We start from the raw sequence: 20,007 nt of genomic DNA, 5'->3' as shown, positions 1-20,007 counted from the left end.
CTTCCTCCAATCCCCCCTCCTCCTGCTCACCTTCTCTGGTAACCACAAGTCTGATCTCTTTTTTGGATGTGTTTTGTTTTTCAAATGCATGTCTTTCTATGGGAAACATCTGGCCTTGGCTGTTGTTATCCAAGATAGATTAGATGAATTCCAAATAGGTTCTGTTTAAGGAATACTACAGGTCTGAGTCATTTAATAAGGCAGTCTGAGGAAAAGTACAATATCAATAGTAATTGGACACACTTCAACCAGTACATTGGACAAGAACCTCTTCATAGCAATCTTTTTGTTAGAATTGTGACACGTCTAAAAACAGAAGACAGTATTTCCATTGTTTTCTGGGCCTCAAAGAGAAGGACGATGTGAAATGGCAAGGGCCAGACCCCAGAGGAACAGTCCCTGTTGACTAACTCATTACAGGGCCAAAACTTCTCTGGGTTTGGAAGGATGATTTCATGTGCTTCTGAATGTGACCATGGCCGAGTTTCTCCATAAGACACACAGCGAAGGAAATGGCGTGTTTTCTTATGGGCCGGGAGGTTGATTTTTCTTAATGAACACAGGCCCTTCCCTCTCTGAATCTTCAATCCCATTCTCCTGTCTTTTTAAATTGAGTGGAATTCACCCAACATAATATTCAACCCTTTTACTGTGGACACTCAGTGGCAGCGCTTTCACAACGTTGTGCAACCACCTCTGTCTAGTTCCACAAATCTTCATCACCCCGAAGGGAAACCTCGAGCCCCTTTAGTAGATCCTTCCAGTTCTTTCCTCCCTCCCACTGCCTAGGAATTCCATGGATCTACCTATTCTAATATGGGTTTTAAAATAACACTCTTTTTATAAGAAAAGCTAACAGAGTAGAACACAAGTCACATAATTGAAGGAGTAAATTCAGCTTCGGGGTAGTTTAGATATTTGTTGCACATACTTGCAGAATTCTTGGATAAAGGACTATATGTGAATCCTGCACTTTTCACACCACGGCAAGATGTGAGTTTGCCAGAATTTCTCAGTAATGATGAACCGGGCAGGCCTCAGAGCAATTCTGGCGGGTCCTCGCAAGATGCACACCTTGGTCGCCAGTCAAGTTGGCGCACTGCACACAAGGTTCAGCATGGAACCCACTGTTCTAGAGCTATGTGGCTTTTGGTTAGTGCAGACCATGAAAGCTCGTAGTCGGTTCTATGTGAGGACTGCTTTCTATTTCTGACAAAGTCTTCTTTTTTCTCCCTAGCTATCAGATATCCTAGCTGAGTTTTTAGTCAACTATCAGTCTCTCATTTCTCAGGTTTAAACATTCTGTTTAAAATAATCAGACATTTGCAGAAAGTCATAGGCCTTTGAATATACGTGGATGCTTGGATATGATGAAGTCATTGCTCTATTTCCCAAGCTGAGGTGGTTGGGGTTAGCTGCAGGTGCCTTTTATCTGCCCGAGGAGTTACGGTATATTTGTGGGAAGGAGCAACTTTCAAAGGAGCAAATTTCCCAGAAGTTCTTGGCAAATGGGAAGTGCCCCACCCTAGAAAACTATTCCTTGAAGATTAGGGAGGGAAGCAAGAGTTCTTCACAGGCCTGTGGGTTGGCCACTTAACTGTTCTCTTCACAGGTTTATATGCGTGAAAACCCATCCACCTCACGGTGGGGGGAGGGGATTCCTGCCCTGTCTGAACTGTGCGTGTTTTACACTCTGCATCTCCAGTGTCTGCTTTTCACAAAGAGAATTGTTGTCAGGGGATTCTTCTCCAAATTACCAGCTTCTTTCTTTCTTTTCCCATATCTAGAACTGTAGGCAATTGGATTCGAAAACTACAATATGTATTTGTAGTCAGTTTCTGATCAACTGAACCCTCCCTGTAACTTCTGTTTGGCCCTTTTAGTTTCATTCTCGACAAAGACTAAGGCAAATGGTCCTTCTTCGTTGCCAGCCTTTTAGACATAGGAAGATGGAAATCATTTCCTTTAAGACCTCTTACCAGTGTAGCCTCATCCATAAGGATGAAAACAGGATGTCTTTGCTCACTGCTGTTCTATTAAGGCCACTCAGGGGTTGGCTCACTCCTAGTGGGTAGTCAACTGTAACTTTATAAATCTTCTTTCATGTATATTGATGATGATATCCCTGGCTTTTCCATGGTGTTTTGCAATTTACAAAGTATTTTCATATATTTCATTGGACATCCACAGTAATCCTGAGGCAAGAAGTGTGGATGTTATTATATCCATCTTACCAAGAGGGAAACAAAGAAACCAGACTTGGTCAGCATCACCAACACATCCAGGGCTAGGACACAGACTTTCTGACCACCCCACCCCCCCCCTTTTTATATTATAAATCTATCTTGGGAAACTATAGTCCAAATGAGAATCCCACGCCCCCGCCTCCAACTCGTGCATTTAATTTTCTAGAACTAACTGAAATCTTATTGGGTTTTAATGACAATCATTTTGCAACGAGATAACATTGAGAAAACCAGGTCTATGTTTTCCAGAATCCATCTTAAAATTTACTCGAGGAAGAACAACATTTGTCTATCTCCAGGCTTCTTTCTTATGCTATTTTCCAAGATTCTAAGAATGCAATAAAGTGCCCTACTTCTAGAAGTCCTTTCCTTTCCTTTTTTCTTCTTTTTAAAATTACTGATGTACTCATTTTAATTTCCCTCCTTCTTCTGTGTTTGATTTCTGCCCATCCAGATTTGGTCCACTTTCCTGAGTGTAAAGGTACAATCTGTGCTAAAAGGCACCGCCATGATGCATCTCTTTCCAAATGCCTTGTGTATCTTCAGAGCTTCACTCTTCTCCTTTCCCCTTCATTCCTGCCCTCAACACACTTCCATCATCACATCCATGGCTTTTCAAACACACATGTAGCTTCTTCCCATTCAGCGTCTAGTTCTAACACCTACCTTCATTCAAATGTGGGGATGTACAAGGTGCGTTATGATAAAAGAATCACATTTTACATAGGAAAAAGACATAGTTTTAAGGATTTTAGGGTCATTATAGGATCATACGTTTCTGTTATTAGATGAAACACTAGATGTAGTCTCATTTTAAAAATTGCTTGATGTAGGGGCACCTGGGTGGCTCAATCCGTGAGGCGCCCATCTATTGATTTCAGCACAGGTCATGATCCCTGGGTTATGGGATCAAGCCCTGCATTGGGCTCTGAGCTAAGCATGGAGCCTCCTTAAGGTTCTCTCTCTTTTTCCCTCTGCCCCTCTCCCCTGCTCGTGCTCTCTTGTTCTCTCTCTCTCTCTCTCTCTCTCTCTCTCTCTCTTTTTTTTGCAATAAAAAAAAAAAACCACTTGATGTAATTTGGACAAAAATGAAACATGAAGGTAATCTAACATGTTTGTAAAATTTTTTAGTGTTTATTTTTGAGAGAGAGGGAGAGTGAGCACGAGCATGCGACATGGGCAGAGAGGATCCGAAGTGGACTCTGCACTCTCAGCAGAAAGCCTGATGCACGGCTTGAACCCATGAACTGTGAGATCATGACCTGAGTCCAAGTTGGCCGCTTAACCGACTGAGCCGCCCAGGCGCTCCAGTAATCTAATGTCTTCCAAAGGTCATTTGTGGGAACAAACACTTGCTGGGGTTAGAGGCTGAAGTTGGATCTGGGAGAATAAAAAGATACAGTTTCAGGCATCTGGATTTAAACCCTGGATTCTAGATTTGGGGCAAACTGAAGGCTTTCAGGTTTGTTTTGGCTCTGGAAAGGCTCAGTTTTGCAAAGTCTATGCTATTATTATTACCTTCCCCTCACTACTATACCCATTACAATGACCGGGGAGGAGAATTTTGTTATATTCCTACCTTGGCAGCCAAATATCTTAGGGAAAAATGTAAATTCCTGCAAAAAACAATGAATGCATTTGAGTTAGGGTACTTTGCGCACATCCCTACCAAAAATTGAGGCACTAAACTTTAGGTGGATAAATGTCTACATACTAACAGTCAAGACTTGTGGTTACTAAAACACCTCGACTAAGTTCTTATGTGCAATATTGCATTCCTTTCCTGTGTGATTAGCCTGCTAGTTTCTTCCTTAATGTTTTGTTTCATGTGGCTGGTAAGTGGTGGAAAGGTCTTAAAACCAAACTGCATACGAGTTGAAAATTATTTTTTTTATTGTAAATATATTCTATGACACATCTACTTTACAAGGTAGGTGTGGTTTGATTGACCAACTTAAATGCTTCACATATTGCCCAGAGTGATCAGAGCAAATGTTGGGACAGGGTTTCCATCTGTGTCCTTTTTTTAGAGTTCAGGCGACTGCATGCTAACACTGTAACAGATTTAATTCTCCAAAGTACTGGTGCCATGCATCTTTACCCAGAGCTTACAACAAAATTGACATCTCTGTGAGGAAAGGAAGTCAAAACGTAACAAACTGAAGACAGATGATAATGATAGAGCAGAAGACTAGTGAAGAAAACAAGGCTATATTTTGACTTCCTCTAAAAAACTGTTCTTCTAAAACAAATTTGGAGAATATGCATTTGATACAATCCTTGAAGGTTTGGTGGCTGTCCCTGCCTCTCGTGTCCCAGGTGAAGAGTGCAGGCTCTCGGAAGAGGGGGAGGGAGGATGATGGTGCAGACAGCCTTGATAACCGGGTGCATAGCATGCACTCCGACTTTTGCTTGAAGAACATATGTAACATGTACTTTTTATCTCAGGATTTTTTTTTTCTTGCAGAAAAAAGTTAAAATGCCACAGCGATGTAAAGATAGAAAAAAAAAATTACAGGCTCAATAAAACCCCTACTTCTGGGGAAGCTGGTGTCCATTTATCTTGGTTCAGACATCTTGACTGCTTCTCCATAATTCCAGGCATGATTCAAGTTTCCTCCAGCCTTCTCTCTCCCTCACCCCTGCTTCTCCCTGCTCCTGATGCCCTTCTCTGTGACGCAGCGGAGCAGTGTCCGGCCGGACTAATTCTGTGTGCAATCTGAGCAGGCATGCTTCCCGTCCTCCACTCCCTGGTCCCTCTGTCCCCCTCTTGCCCCGGATTTGTGCCCAAGGAGCTCACAGGCTGTTTTTTCTGCAAGCTGTCTGCTGCCTCACCCTTTGTCACAGGGACTGCCGCCTGGCTCCTTCCAAACGATGCTTGGAAGTCAGTTCGCCGGAGTGTGCAGTAAGTGGAATTGCCACTGCTTCCTGCTGTTGGCGTGATAGATAGCACCATAAAATGGATGTGATGTGGTTATTAGGCTGCGATTCGGTTCATACTGAGCTGTATTGATTGGTGTTGGTTCAGTGCTTGCTACACATTTTATCAATTGACCTTCCAGATTATATCCTGCCTTTGCTGCTTTTACCTCTAATTCTACTTTATCTCCAGTTTTGTGGCTCCTAATTTTCTTTTGCTTGGTTTCTCCTAGTATTTCTTTAGTTTTCTATTACCCAGAAAGGCTTCTCTAATGAAACCATATTTTCCCCCGAACTCGCCCGCACTTTATTTACTTGTTTATTTATTTAGCTGGGTTGGCCTTCGTCATTCTGGCATATGACTTTGTGTCCTTTGAGTGTCCAACTTCTGAACTATTTCTGACTGAACACGGAAGAACTTTTCCAGTACTTTCCAGTCCTGGGCTCTCAGAGCTCAGCAGGGGAGGATTTGCTTGCATGGATCTGTGGCTGAGAACAACAGGGCACACACTGAAGGAAGGAAGGGTCATGGATGCTAGTTTTAGTCTTTCTCCATAATGGGCACTTGGGTTCTTCTGGAAGTAATGTGGTCTTTCCACTTTTGAAGTCCTGTCCTTTCCTTCCTTCCTTCCTTCCTTCCTTCCTTCCTTCCTTCCTTCCTTCCTTCCTTCCGCCTAGTGAATGTTCTGGCATGTTCTTTCCCCCCATATGTTTATATAAAAAACATTGGATAATTAAAGATGGATGTGGAAAGTTGGAACTTTAGCCACAGAGGAGGGGAGAGAGGAGAAGGGGGTAGAGGATGGGACTTGGAAAAGGAGGGAAAATGTCAAGAGGAAAAGGACAAAGCTGTGTGAGGGGGTGAAGAGCAGAGACACATGTGCTTCCTGGGTAGAAAGCTGATGGGTTTGTTTTATGAATGGTGATGTAGAGACCTAGAGAAGGTAACAGGGCAGAGCAAAGGTGAAGAGGGGAAGGGCTGGTAATGTTGGAAAAGTTAGATTGACATATATTTATATAGATCGTAAACCCATCAGGAGGCGTGAGCGTTTCATGTACTGCCGAGCACCTTGTCGAGTACCCTCTCGTTAATAATTATTGTAACAAATCACAGAAAAATCTGTGTACCTTGAGCAGAGATGTTGTGACACTGCATTAGCTTTGATCAGCAATTTCCCAAGGGGCTGATTCTTTTTTTTTTTTTTTAATGTTTATTTTGAGAGAGTGCGAGTGAGCACATGCACAAGTTGTAGAGGGGCAGAGAGAGAGGAAGAGAGAGTGGATCCCAAGCAGGCTCCATGCTGTCAGCATAGAGCCCGACCTGGGGCTCAATCTCATGAACTCCTAGATCATGACCTGAGCAGAAATTAAGAGTCGGCTGCTTAACCGACTGAGCCACCAGGCGCACCCCCAGCCACCACCAAGGGTTTGATTCTTATGTGTATTGCTTTTATTTCCAGGAGAAACAGGGGCTAAATAAAATTTATGACCACATTTCCTCTGACGTGAAGTGGGCGTTGTGTGACGTGACCATTTTGTGTGAAAGTACCTGATATTGTTAATGGCTGTTTTTGTTTACTAAGAGTCACTTTGGTTGTGCGAAGTAATTATCATCTGAATGCTTTTTTACTGGCACAGATATGTCTTTCGAAGTCCCATATCTGCTTCTTTGAAATTAATTGTCAAGTGAAAATTGCCGGGTGCTAACCTCAACCGAGTGGGTGAGGAGTGTATGTCATGCTGCTGATGTGTGTTTTCTTCCCAAGGAAGCTCCTCTTTTTCAGACTGAAAGTCATCTAGGAACAAGGCAATGTGTCCTGGGTCTCTGTCACAATCCTATACCTGCACGGAGCTTTATTTTATTTTTCAACGACAAGTTCAAATCCATGTGTAAAACCATATATAACTTCATATTCTTTCATAATTCCCTGTGAAGTGGTTAAAAGAGAATCCCTCCCTATCTTATCAAGAAACTTTTAACTTCCTGTCTCTCTGAGGATCCTATATCAAGAGACCCAAATGGGGAGCTTGGACACCATTGGATGGCACAGGCATTTTCTAGGGTTTTTGGAGATTTAAGGGAATCATTGGGTTCTGCAGACCCAGAACAACATCTCAGTGCTCTCCTGCTTGGGACAGTGCAACTTGAGGTCTGCTGCAAGGGGCTTTCTTGACCTGTGCCCTTGAGCAGCCACTCATTTGGGACTTTCCTTTCATTCCATGGACATGGAGGTAATGATTCATTCTCTCTACCACCTCCTTCCAGCTAATGCCTCGTGAAAGGAATGGGGTGGCAACAACTTTCTTCCTGTTTTCTTATGACTGTACTCAGTTATTGTCTACTTTTGTCAGTTTGAAGAACTTTTCATGCTTTTAAAGTCATTCCCCTTTAGCATTGGCCATAATGACCATAATAGCCTCTTTTGACCTTGAAACTACAGGCAAACGATCCTTCCTAATGTGGGGGTACAGATGCCAGATTGCTTTTTCCCCAGATAGTTGATATAAGAACATATCAGTCCAATGTGTGCAACATGATGATTTGATATATGCATGTATTGCAAATTTCATATTGTTGAACTTGACAGCTTGTCATCAGAAATGGTTTGTAGAGAGCTGAGACGTTAGTAAAAAATAGGGCCTCCAGGCTGTGCCCCCTCATACAAAAGCCCCCTGGAAAGGACACAATCATAGAACAGCTGTGCCTTGAGAAGGTACCTGTGGATTTACCAAAACACTCAACAGTGAACTTCAAACTTAAAAGAATGGCTTGTTTTCACTCAGTCTGGGAGGAGAGGGTTTGGGGGGTGTAGGCCCTGGAGGAGGGCTAGAGGATATTCATTAATCAGGACCACTAGGTTTTTCCTTTCTTAAACTACCACTCCATGTTAAACAACATGAGTCAATTCTGGTAAATGGCACATGAGTGGTAACTCAGCAGTTACCTGCTTTGTTCGGATTTATCCAAGGATGTACAGGCCAGCCAAAGGTCCTTCCAAGGGCCACTCTCCACTCATTCTAATGACAAGAAAGTCCATCTTTCTGGGAATTCTGGAAGTAGACCACCACATGGGTTCTTCCTTGCCTTCATAACCCAAGTTCTTAGGTGAATGTGTGAGCAGAAGACTAGGAAATGTTGTAAAGACCGAGGGGTGCTATATTCTCAAATTGTGGCTTATTTCACTGACATTTTCCTCTTGGGCACTGCAGTGATTAAAATTAGATTAGTTCAGAGTTATTTTGTGATAATGAGGGAATACCAATGGTAGCCTGACTGCTGCTTGCTTTAAAGTTGGTCCCACATCCCAAGATATTAGAATCCTTGGAAGAATAATAGTCAAAAGGCAAATAGATATTGTCTTTTGGTAGTATTACTGTAATATTGCTATTATTCTTCTACTTCAAAACTTTATTTTTGTTTTACTTTTTGGAATTTTTTTTCATGTTTGTTTATTTTTGAGAGAGAGAGAGAGAGACAGAGTGTGAGTGGGGGAGGGGCACAGAGAGGGAGGCACAGAATCCAAAGCCAGGCTCCAGGCTCCCAGCTGTCGGCACAGAGCCCGACGCAGGGCTCAGACTCATGAACTGTGAGATCACGACCTGAAGTCAGACGCTCAACCGACTGAGCCACCCAGACACCCCGAAAAGTGTCTTTATTTTTAAATAGGTGACAACATGATCACTAGTTAATGCATTTTCATTGCTGAGATAAATATTCCTTATAATGTGACAGGAGGACTGTTCTGTTACTCCAAATATGGTATCACAACACTGAAATGATGAGCTGGAATCCATACTAAGGAAGCTGATACCCACAATTCCATAAAGAAAGGACACAGCTCACAGGCCTCTGACTTTTGTTCAAACCTACATTCTGAGACTCAGGCAAGAACCGTCTTTAGTAGATAGGAGGTGGATTCAATAGTTGGAATCAGCATCTTTCCTCGAAGTCACTGTATTTTGACATTATATGCGATGTCCTGTTGGTACCTGAAAATGCCGTTTACAAGCTAATTTCACTCCAGGCCATTGGCTCAAACAGTGATAAAGAGCATCTCAGTTGTTAAAATACTACAGTATTTTCCAAGGAGTTGTGGTGGAGTTTCTTAGGCTTCTCTGTAAGAAAAATATGACAATGCTTCTCACTGCTTTTGAGTTAAACTTTTCAAGTCATTATAACATGAAGTATTGTGATAGTCAATTTTATGTGTAACTTGGCTGGGCCATAGTGGCCGGATTTTTGGCGAACATTATTCTGGATGTTTTTGTGAAGGTGTTTTTTTGGATGAGGTCAACATTTAAGCTGGTGGCCTTTGAGTGAGGCAGATGACCCTCCATAATGTGGGTGGGCCACATGCAATCCGTTGAAGGCATTAATAGAAGTTAGACTGAGGGGTGTCTGGCTGACTCAGTCAGTAGAACCTGCAATTCTTGATGTCAGGGTTGTGAGTTTAAGCCCCATGTTGGGCATGGAGTCTATTTGGGAGAAAAAAAAGAAAAAACGAAAAAAAAATACAACAGAAGTAAGACTAAACAACTCCAACCCAGGAGAGATTCTGCCAGCAGATTGCCTTTGGATTCAGACTGCAACTCTTCCTTGGGTCCCCCACCTGCCAACTGACTCTGAAGATTTTAGATGTGCACTTCCATGATGGTGTAAGTTAGTTTCTTAAAATCAATCAAAATCTCTTTCTCTCTCACTCTCTCCTTCTCCCCACCCTCTCCCGTTAGTTCTGTTTCTGTGCGGAACCCTAATACAGATATTCTTAGAGCTGAGAAGGAACTTGAAGCTATGTAATCTGATGTTTTTCTTTTTAATCAGAAGGAAAAATGACACCCACAGAAACAAATCGACTTGCCCAAATTACCCAGCTAAGTAATTGCACTTCCCACACGTCATATTTATTGCTTATATAAACAAAACAGAAGCAGGTTGTGATGGGATATATGCTTATAGGTGATGAAATTTCTGAGTATAAAGACTTCAGTTTTCAGCAGGTAGATCTGAGGGACAACTCAACAGAGCTTACCATCCAGTACTATTTGCCTGTCCCTTATTAAATTTAGTCCTAGTGTTCAGTAGCTAATGGGTGAGGGGCATTAAGGAGGGCACTTTTTGGGATGAGCCCTGAGTGTCATATGCAGAAGATGAATCACTGGGTTGTACTCCTGAAGCCAAGACTACACTGTGTGTTAACCAACTTGAATTTAATTAAAAAAAAAATAGAATCAATATCCTTGAAGAAGAGTAAAATATTAGAAAATGTTAACCCACACAAAACTCTGAACCTGGTTCAGAAATGCCTTCAATAAAATTTGAAAAACAATTACTCCAAATACGTATCTAAGGGAACTGGCTCCATTTCAATTTATTCAGGGCTTTGAAGCAACTAAAAAAAAAGTATGCTTTAAGATTCCATTTCAATTATCTTTAATAAGATCAACTTGTCTGATACAGATGCAATATTGGAGGCAGAGCAAAAAATATTTTCCGTTCCAAATAATTCTTTCTAAAACAATTATGGCGTATTTTCTTGAAACCACTTCAGGGTGGTGAGGATTATTTATCATTTTAACTTCCTTCTGTCTTGGGAAGAACACAGACATAACATCTCTTGGCTCCTAAAAGATTTCTGTAATGAGTATGTGATGGTGGGACCTTCCCAGTAACACCACGACAACAAGACAGTATTTTTGTTTCACTCTCAGGCATGGATTACTGGGAGTAGCATGAGTTTGTTTGCACATGGTCAAATTATTTTTTTTTTTCCTTTTCTTTTGAAATGACGTTAGATGTACTAAAACGTTGCAAAAATAGTACAAAGAATTCCCTTAAAGTCTTCATCCAGATCCTCTCAAGTGTTACATTGGCTTTATTTTTCTCCCTGTATTGATTTGTGTGCACGCACACACCCCTATATTTGTCTGAAATGATTCAAAGTTGCAGGCATAAAGTTCATTTTACTCCCAAATATTTCTTAAAGCAAGAACATTCTCTTAGAGAACAATGGCACAATTGTCAAAATCGAGAAATTAACCTTGAGATAGTACTTTACTCAAATTTCACCACTAATGTCCTTTATAGTGAGAGAAAAAAAAACTTACCTGGTTTAGGATCCAAATGATTGAATTTTTAATTTTCACATTTGTAACCAAAGGTTAAAGTTTTACATGGAAATTAATAATCTCTCTTCCCCCACTCCGTCTCTACTGCCCCCCCTAATGAATCAGAATCAACATGTATTTACTTTTCAATATTGTCTATACTCTTTTGTTTACACACATATAGAGTGTCTTTCTTTCTTTCCGATTCTGTGGAAATTAGGAAGTTTACCACATCAGATGCATCTTGGCTTTTTTTGCTTAATTGTAGATTAGGAACATCCTTTGAGAGAAACAGATTTGTGTAATTCTTTTGTTTTTAAAGCTCTTTTTAATTAAGGTAATATATGCATATTTTTATACACAAATGGAAAGACTTAAAAGGTTTTTTTTTTTGTCTATTTATTTATTTTGTGTGTGTGAGAGAGAGAGAGCTGGCACAAGCAGGGGAGGGGCAGAGAGAAGGAGAGACAGAATCCAAGCAGGCTCTGTGCCATGAGTGCAGAGCCAGATGCGGGGCTCGAACTAACGAACCGCGACATCATGCCCTGAGCCTAGATCAAGAGTCAGACGCTTAACTGACTGAGCCACGCAGACACCCCCAAATGGAAAGACTTCTACTAAAGAGCACCAGTACTGTCTTGAAACTATTTCATGTCTCATAGAAAAGCACTGCAATTACTCTGTGTCTCATGGACTATTCCATTCCACACTGGAAATAACATTCCCCCCCCCCCACTACCATTTCTTGATTCATCATTTTTAATGGTGCAATATCAAATTCCTTTTTTTTTTAATTTTTTTTTAGCGTTTATTTATTTTTGAGACAGAGAGAGACAGAGCATGAACAGGGGAGGGGCAGAGAGAGAGGGAGACACAGAATCTGAAACCGGCTCCAGGCTCTGAGCCATTAGCACAGAGCCCGACGCAGGGCTCGAACTCACGGACCGTGATATCGTGACCTGAGCCGAAGTCGGACGCTTAACCGACCAAGCCACCCAGGCGCCCCTCAAATTCCTTTTATGGCATGTGCGATTTATCTCTCTTACACCTCTGTCCCTCACTGTATTTCCTATCCTTTCTAATATAATTACATTTCAACTTTTTAAAAAAATGTTTATTTTTGAGAGAGAGAATGAGAATGTGAGTGGGGGAGGGGCAGAGAGAGAGAGAGAGATGCAGAATCCGAAGCAGCTCCAGGCTCTGAGCTGTCAGCACAGAGCCCAATGTGGGGCTCGAACCCACCGACTGCGAGATCATGACCTGAGCGGAAGTCCGACGCTTAACCGACTGAGCCACCAAAGCGCCCCAGCATTTCCACTTTCTGGTTGAAAATATTTTCAGAATGTACATTTTGTGATTATGAAATAGCTTATTTCATGAAATACTCGCTGACAAGTCATATACTATTCTGTGGCTAAGGGTTTTTTCTTCTAGAACTTTTTGTTTTTGCACCTTAAAATTGTCTCAGACTTTCAGTTTGCTGAACTTCTATGACGCTAATTGTTTCTTCCCATACACCCAACAAACTTTTCTCATATCTCCACCAGCTGTTCAATGCCTTTATCAGGTGAACCACTAGAGAGTGTTTTTCCTCTTTGGGAGCTCTGAATTCACTTTTCTAGCCCAGGCAGAATTCCTTCCAGACTTGCCATACAGTTACTGTCTCGGCACTTTGTTTGTTTTCCGCTGGGAGATTATCTTCTCGTTTTTCCCATATTGAGTTTCTTTCTCGTACCTAGATCCCTTTCTCTCTATGGATTTATTCCTTCACGTGTCCGTGCACCGCTTTAAAAAAGTTTTTCTACTGAAGTATGGTTGACACACAATGTTACATTAGTTTCAGGTGTACAACACAGTGATTCAACAGCTCGTGTTATGCTGTGTTCACCACGAGGGTATCTACCCTGTGTCAGCATGCAAGGCTGTTACAGTGTCCCTGACTACATTCCCTGTGCTGTGCCTTTTATTCCTGTGGCTTATTCATTCCATAACTGGAAGCCTGTGTCTCCTACTCCCCTTTATCCATTTTGCCCATCCCCACCCCCGCCCCTCTGTATTTATGGGTCCCTTTCAGCTTTTTGTCTCTTTTGTTTGCAACACCACTTTCAATAGCTTCCTTTATAAAGGTACTTTGTACACATCTTTTTTAGACCTTGCCCATCAGTTTCTAATCTGCTCTCATGGTCAGTTGTCTAGGAATCGACTTTTGGTTAAGAATTAAGTTTCCCACATGTGCTGACAGCTCAGAGCCTGGAGCCTGCTTCGGATTCTGTGTCTCCCTCTCTCTCTGCCCCTCCCCTGCTTGCACTCTGTCTCTCTCTCCCTCAAAATAAATAAACATTAAAAAAAAAAGAATTAGTTTCCCACAAACTTTTGAAGTCATCATTCTCTTGCCTTTGACTTCTGGTGGTGTTTTTGAAAAATCCAATGCTGTTCTTGTTCCCAATTGTTTGCAAATGATCTATATCTATTCTCTCGGGAAACTGTCAGGTTCTTTGTTACATCTCTGGTGTTCTGAAATTTCATGACTATGTATCTTACTGTGGTTTATTATCATTTTTCTGAGCTTTCTGAGCATGTTTTCTTGTCTGGGAAAGTTTACTTTTTTATTTTTATTTTTTATGAATCCCTCCTTTTGTATCTCTGTTTGGTACTCCTATTACTCAGATACTAAACTTCCTGGATTGTTGGTTTTTTTTTTTTTTTTAATCTTTTATACCCATTCAGCCTTTTTTCTCTCTTCCATTTTATAGTTTGAGATTTTTCCTCAATTATATTTTCAATTCTACTGAATTTTGCATTTCAGCAGTTATTTTTATTTTCCAAGAACCATTTTTGTGTCCTTCCTTTCCCACTTCACTGTCTTCCTTCTTCTCTTCTCTCCCTTCTTCTTGTTGTCTTCTAGAATTCTGTTTCCTAGATGTGGTATCTATCTTTCCGAGGATTATAATTTTAATCCATTTGTAGCTTAACTTGCTGCCTGTTTTTTGGTGAATTGCTTCTATTTCCTTAAAGTTCCTTTTGTGAATTTGGTTCACTGCCTTCCAGGTTGGAGCTCGCAGCTTCTGGCCGTCCTTGGCTGCCTGTTCCCACGGAAGAGTTATTTGGTAGATCTGTATTGCTGTGCAGAAGTTACTGGCTTGTGGACTTTACTGCAGGGTGGTCGGCTTTTGTTGTCTTTGTTGAGAGCGCAGCGGCTGTCCATTTCCGCAGGTCTTTGATCTTGCTCACTCAAGTGTTTGATCTTTGATGTTAGGGTTAGGATGTTCCAGAATGCCGTTAGTAGTTACCCATTTCTGCATACAAATGATCCCCAAATGTAGTGGCTTGAAACAGCATTTATTATCGTACAGTTTCTTCATGTAAAGGGTCTGGGCGTGACTTGCTGGTCTCTGTTTCAAGGGGGTGGGGGCGGGGTGGGTGCAGGTAGAACTCTGGTCATTTTGAGACTCGACTGTGGAAGGATCTGATTCCAGGCCCAGTTATAGGGTTGTTGGCAGGATGCGGTCCCTTGCGGCCTGTTGGACGGAGTACCTCCGTTCCTTTCTGTATGTTAGCTGCCTTGTTTTTTGCTACTTGAGTGTCTCCAGCTCCTCTCCAATGATGAGTTACTTCATGAAAGTAGTAAGTAGGCCAAGAAGCCAAGAGGGAGAATGTCAGGAGATGAGACAGTTTTCAATTACCTAATCTTTCCATCACTTTTTCCATATTTTATTTGTTAGAAGTGAGTCACTAGGTTCAGCCCACGTACAGGGGAAGGTTATTACCTACGGGTGTGAACGCCAGCAGACAGGGATTATGTGCAAGCATCTTGGAAGACTGTCAACCACAATGCGCGAGGGGTTAGGATCCAGTCTGTAGGCATTCTGGCAACGGGATGAGGAAGACATGGTAAGGCTTATGTCACCTTTCAGTAAACAGATTTCATCTTTTTTTTTCCCTCCATCTAGCACCTTATCCTTGCTTTCAGCCATGCCTGATGTCTTCAAGGTGGAACATTTCTGTTTCAGTTTCATTAGGAAAGAGACCCTTATTCTCCTATGACAATAGGAAATGGGTAGTTACCTTGAAGGGGAAGGCAGAAGAGAGAAACTGAGACTTTAATGGCTTCTGATGCATATTTTAAGTCCGTTTCCCTTTCCCACTTCCAAACTTGGCCTTCGTGTTGTGTAATACCTTATTTTCCAATTCCTGAACCTTTTAAAGGTTCTTCAGGGATGAACCAATATGCTTTTCATTGGTAGTACCCTCTGGGGGCCCACTGGTTTGTGTTTCTTTTGCTCTGATTTGAGTTAACATCACTCATGTATTCTCTTTCCACCCTCACAAAATTAGTTCACATTTCTAGTTTTCTGTTGTCCCCTTCCAGTTCTTCTTATCCAGGCGGGTTTGAAGAATCGTACTTTTGTCATTTCAGTGAAGATTGGGGGAAAGTGGTGGTAAATGCAGTCCATACACTCAACTAACCATAATTCTCTCCACAAGTCAGTGTTAAGGAGAGCTTCCTTTTCTTTTCTTTTCTTTTCTTTTCTTTTCTTTTCTTTTCTTTTCTTTTCTTTTCTTTTCTTTTCTTTTCTTTTCTTTTCTTTTCTTTTCTTCCCTCCCTCCCCCCCCCTCTCTCTCTCTCTCTCTCTCTCTCTCTCTCTCCTTTCCTTCCTTCCCCCCTTCCTTCCTTTGTCATAAAATGATATACATATCTTAAGGAAAGTCTCAGGCAATAAGATGCTCCTACCTTGCCAATAACTGGTTGCTGTCTAAATGTGGGGTGATTCCTACCCATCTTTGTGCTACTAGTATGATTCAATTCTCCTTATTCCCTCAAGTTTATGGACTTCTCTCATACCCCCAATATTCTCTTCATCTGGTCTGCTCCCTTCCAAAGTTCCCATTCTTAACTTTCTTCTCTATCTCAAATCAATCGTCTGAATCATTTAAGTAATTATTAGAAAGAGAAAAACTTGTTGGCTCATTAGAAGAATTCATTTTAAGGTGTCAGTGGGAGCAGTGAAGAACTTCGAATTGTAGCCTCGCCATGTGCTAGTAATCGGATGCTGAAAAAGCCTTTCACCTCTTTACAATCTTTACTTTCCTCATCTTTGAAATGGGAACAAAAAATAACATCTGCATGGTCAAAGTAGGTAAGCTTCTTAGCATTTTACCTGGAAGATAGGGAGCACATAAACGCTAATGGCAGTTATTACTGTTGCTGTCATTATTACCATTACTGTTAAGTACGGATGAGGTACCTTCCCAGGGATATTTCGTGTTAAGATGTATGTTAAGACGAATAAAATTTGCTGGAGAGAGAAACTCCTACAGTGGGTCTTCTGTATCCCCTAACAGAAAATTCAGTGTCAGAATGCTGGCTTCTGAGCATCTGGTCAGCGGTATTTTGAAGTTATGGTGGTAGGTGCATTCATACCTTGGATTATTATGTCCTCTTGACTTTGACTTTGGATAATATTTCATGTTCTTGAGGTCTCTTTGGCCTGACAGTGATATAGCCACACTTTATGATTATTGATTGCATGCTTATGGCCCTTTCTGTTCTTTAACTGTCAGCCTTTGTGTTTCACATCTGTGATATATTTAATAATGTGGCTTCTGTAAAGAGAATGTAGTTGGGTCATTTTTTTATAATTCAATCTGGCAATCTCTGTCTTTACTTGGAATGTTTAGTCCATTTATATATAATGCAAATATTGTTGAGTTTAAGTCCATCATTTTGTTATTTCTACCATCTGTTCTTTGGTACTTTGTTTCTCCTTCCTGCCTTCTTTTCGGTTTTGGTGGCAGGAGAAATTTTTTCTTTTGTTTTTAAGATTTATTCACTTCTCAGAGACAGAGTGTGAGAGGGGGAGGGGCAGAGAGAGCATGGAAGACACAGAATCTGAAGCAGGCTCCAGGCTCTGAGCTGTTAGCATGGAGCCTGATGTGGGACTTGAACTCAAGGACCGCGAGATCATGACCTGGGCTGAAATCGGATGCTTAACTGACGGAGCCCCCCAGGTGCCCTGCAGGAGAAATTTTTTTATGATGACTTTGTATATAACATAACTAGATTCGTGGTGCTCTTAGTATTTTAATTCTTTACCAAATTTTTTAAATTTTCTCAGTGATATATTTGCCTTTAACATTATTCAGTGAAGCCCTTTTTTCCAAGCACTATCATTTCCTAAGAAGAAGAAAGCTATTGTTGGTTTTCTTTTAACCAAATCTTTCACAGTTGTTGACTAGGAAGAAATTTTCCTATTCTTTCTGGTGCCCATTTAAAACCAATTACTTTATTCTGAGATTCCAGCTTCAAACCATTCACTTATTTATGCTGAAGCTTCCTTCCTTCCCTCCCTCCCTTCTTTCTTTCTGTCTGCCTGTCTCACCTTCCTCCTTTTGTCCTTCCCAACTTTCTCTCTCTCTCCTTCCTTCCTCCCTCACTCCCTTCTCTCCCCTTCCTTCTTTTCTTCTCTCTCTCCCTTCCTCCCTTCTTCCCTCCTTAACCTCTATCTTCCTTCCATCCTCCCGCCCTCCTCCTTCCCTTCCTTCTCTCTTTCCCACTCTCCCTCCCTCTCCCTCCCTCTCCCTGTCTCTCTCTCATTTCTTCCTTCCTTCCTTTCTCTAGAAGGAAGTAGTGTGGAGAGGTCATGTCTTAGTTAATGAGCATCCGTTGAAATCCACCAAATTGAAAAAACCCCACTATGTCAGCAAAGTATTTTTTTTAATGTGTATTTATTCATTTTTGAGAGAGAAACAGACAGACAAGTAGGGGAGGAACAGAGAGAGAGGGAGACAGAATCCCAAGCCGGCTCTGTGCTGTCAGTGCAGAGCCCTGTGCGGGGCTTGAAATCACAAACTGTGAGATCCATGACCTGAGCTGAAACCAGGAACTGGGTGCTTAACAGATTGAGCCACCTGGGTGCCCCTCAACAAAGCATTTTAGAATATTTTTGTGGACCAGATGGAGAAACATGAGATGGAGAATAATAAAACGGGATGATTTTTACAACTCAGCAACTGAATACATACTTTTGCATAGAGATTGATGTCTGGAGGGGGGTCTTTTGTTGAATGCCCCTGGGCTTATATCCAGGCGTGTTCTGTTCACCATATTTTTAAGTCAGGGGATTAAACAAATTTTTCTAACCTATGGGAAACCTATGTGCATTGTAGGGGCAATCCATAATGCTGGTTTAAAGAAATAATTTTTTTTTGATAAGTATCTTGGGTAGCCTTAGGCCTTATACTCAAAAAAATGCAAGTACATTTTCCCCTAACCACCCTTATCTCCATACCTATCTACACTCCTGGCTTTTAAGATTCAAGATTCAAAATTAACTCAATAGTTGGAAAAAGTAACTGAAATTGACAAAATAAAATATAAGTGGGCAAATATGATATGTAATATAGCTAATTAGAAATTGTGTAAGAATTTTTTAGGTATATATGGAATGTCTATATAAAATATGTAGATACACTTACATACATATTTACACACAGAGCAATGCATATCAGAACTACCTAGGAGTTCCAAATACAAACATAGTATTCAAGAATTAAAAAACAATCCTAACTAAACATTAGACTGCAGGTATAAAAGAATACATAAAGTTCAGGTCATGTAAGAATATCTGGTGATACCTGGAGTGTTGTAACTGTTCTAGAAATTTTATTTTAGTGCAGATAGAAAGTAAATAGACTGGGATAGTTGAGCTTGTGAAAACTATGTCATATAGAGAAAAATTGGAGAAAATAAGAATGCTGATTCTGAGCAGTAAATTCACAGGGACATGAAAACACTGGAGGCCATATGTACGATCTCTCTGTACAAGAGAAATGATTTATTTCTGTTACTCTGGATGAGAAGTGCTTCTCATATTTTCCACTAAAGTGTCCTTAATGACACTTGTCAAATTTCTTGGAGAACTCACATTTCATTTAAAAATATTATCCAAATATTGCATTCTACTTCATAATACAAGTTGTGTTGACATAATGCAAAATAATGGTTTTCTTTCTTCCCTTCATATCTTCAGGGAAGAGCGTTTATTCTGGGCCATCCTGTGTTCTCTGGAGCACACAAGTATGCTTGGGTATTCATGCTGCAGGTTGAGATGAGAGCAATGGGCAGAAATTCCTAGGACTGTATTTTTTACTCAAGAAAACCTCTAAAGGGACTCCTGAGTGTCTCAGTCAGTTGAGCACCTGACTCTTGATTTCAGCTCAAGTCACGATCCCAGGATCGTGGGATCAGTCTCAGCATGGAGCCTGCTTGAGATTCTCTCTCTCTCCCTCCCTCTCTCTAGAAAAACAAAAACAACTCTAAAACAAAAAGCCAAAATATATAGTTCTCTCTCTCTATTGCATTTGTTGTCTTGAAAATTTGAAAATAAGAAACCAGAGTTTTTATAGCTATCCACCCCCCACCCTTTTCTGGACCAGTTGTAGAAATGATACCTGTAGTAGTTTTAGGCTGGACTAGACAATTCATGAATTTCTAGATGTAAGTTTGGGCATTACATTTTGTATCCAGGGAAAGGAAAAAGAAACCAGAAACTTAAAAGATATTCAGATCAATTAAATGTTAAACATTAAAATTTTGGATCAAAGGAATGAAAACAATGGTGGAGACTTCCAGGCAGCCTAGGAAAACGGCTGTTACTAAATTTGAATGTCTCCGAAAAACTGTACAGATCAACAAGAGAAACAAATACAATGCACATAACCCATAATATCAACCTAA

The sequence above is a fragment of the Felis catus genome, chromosome B2 (assembly GCF_018350175.1).
Source record: "Felis catus isolate Fca126 chromosome B2, F.catus_Fca126_mat1.0, whole genome shotgun sequence".
Taxonomy (NCBI): domain Eukaryota; kingdom Metazoa; phylum Chordata; class Mammalia; order Carnivora; family Felidae; genus Felis; species Felis catus.
Note: the sequence above shows the minus strand (reverse complement) of the source record.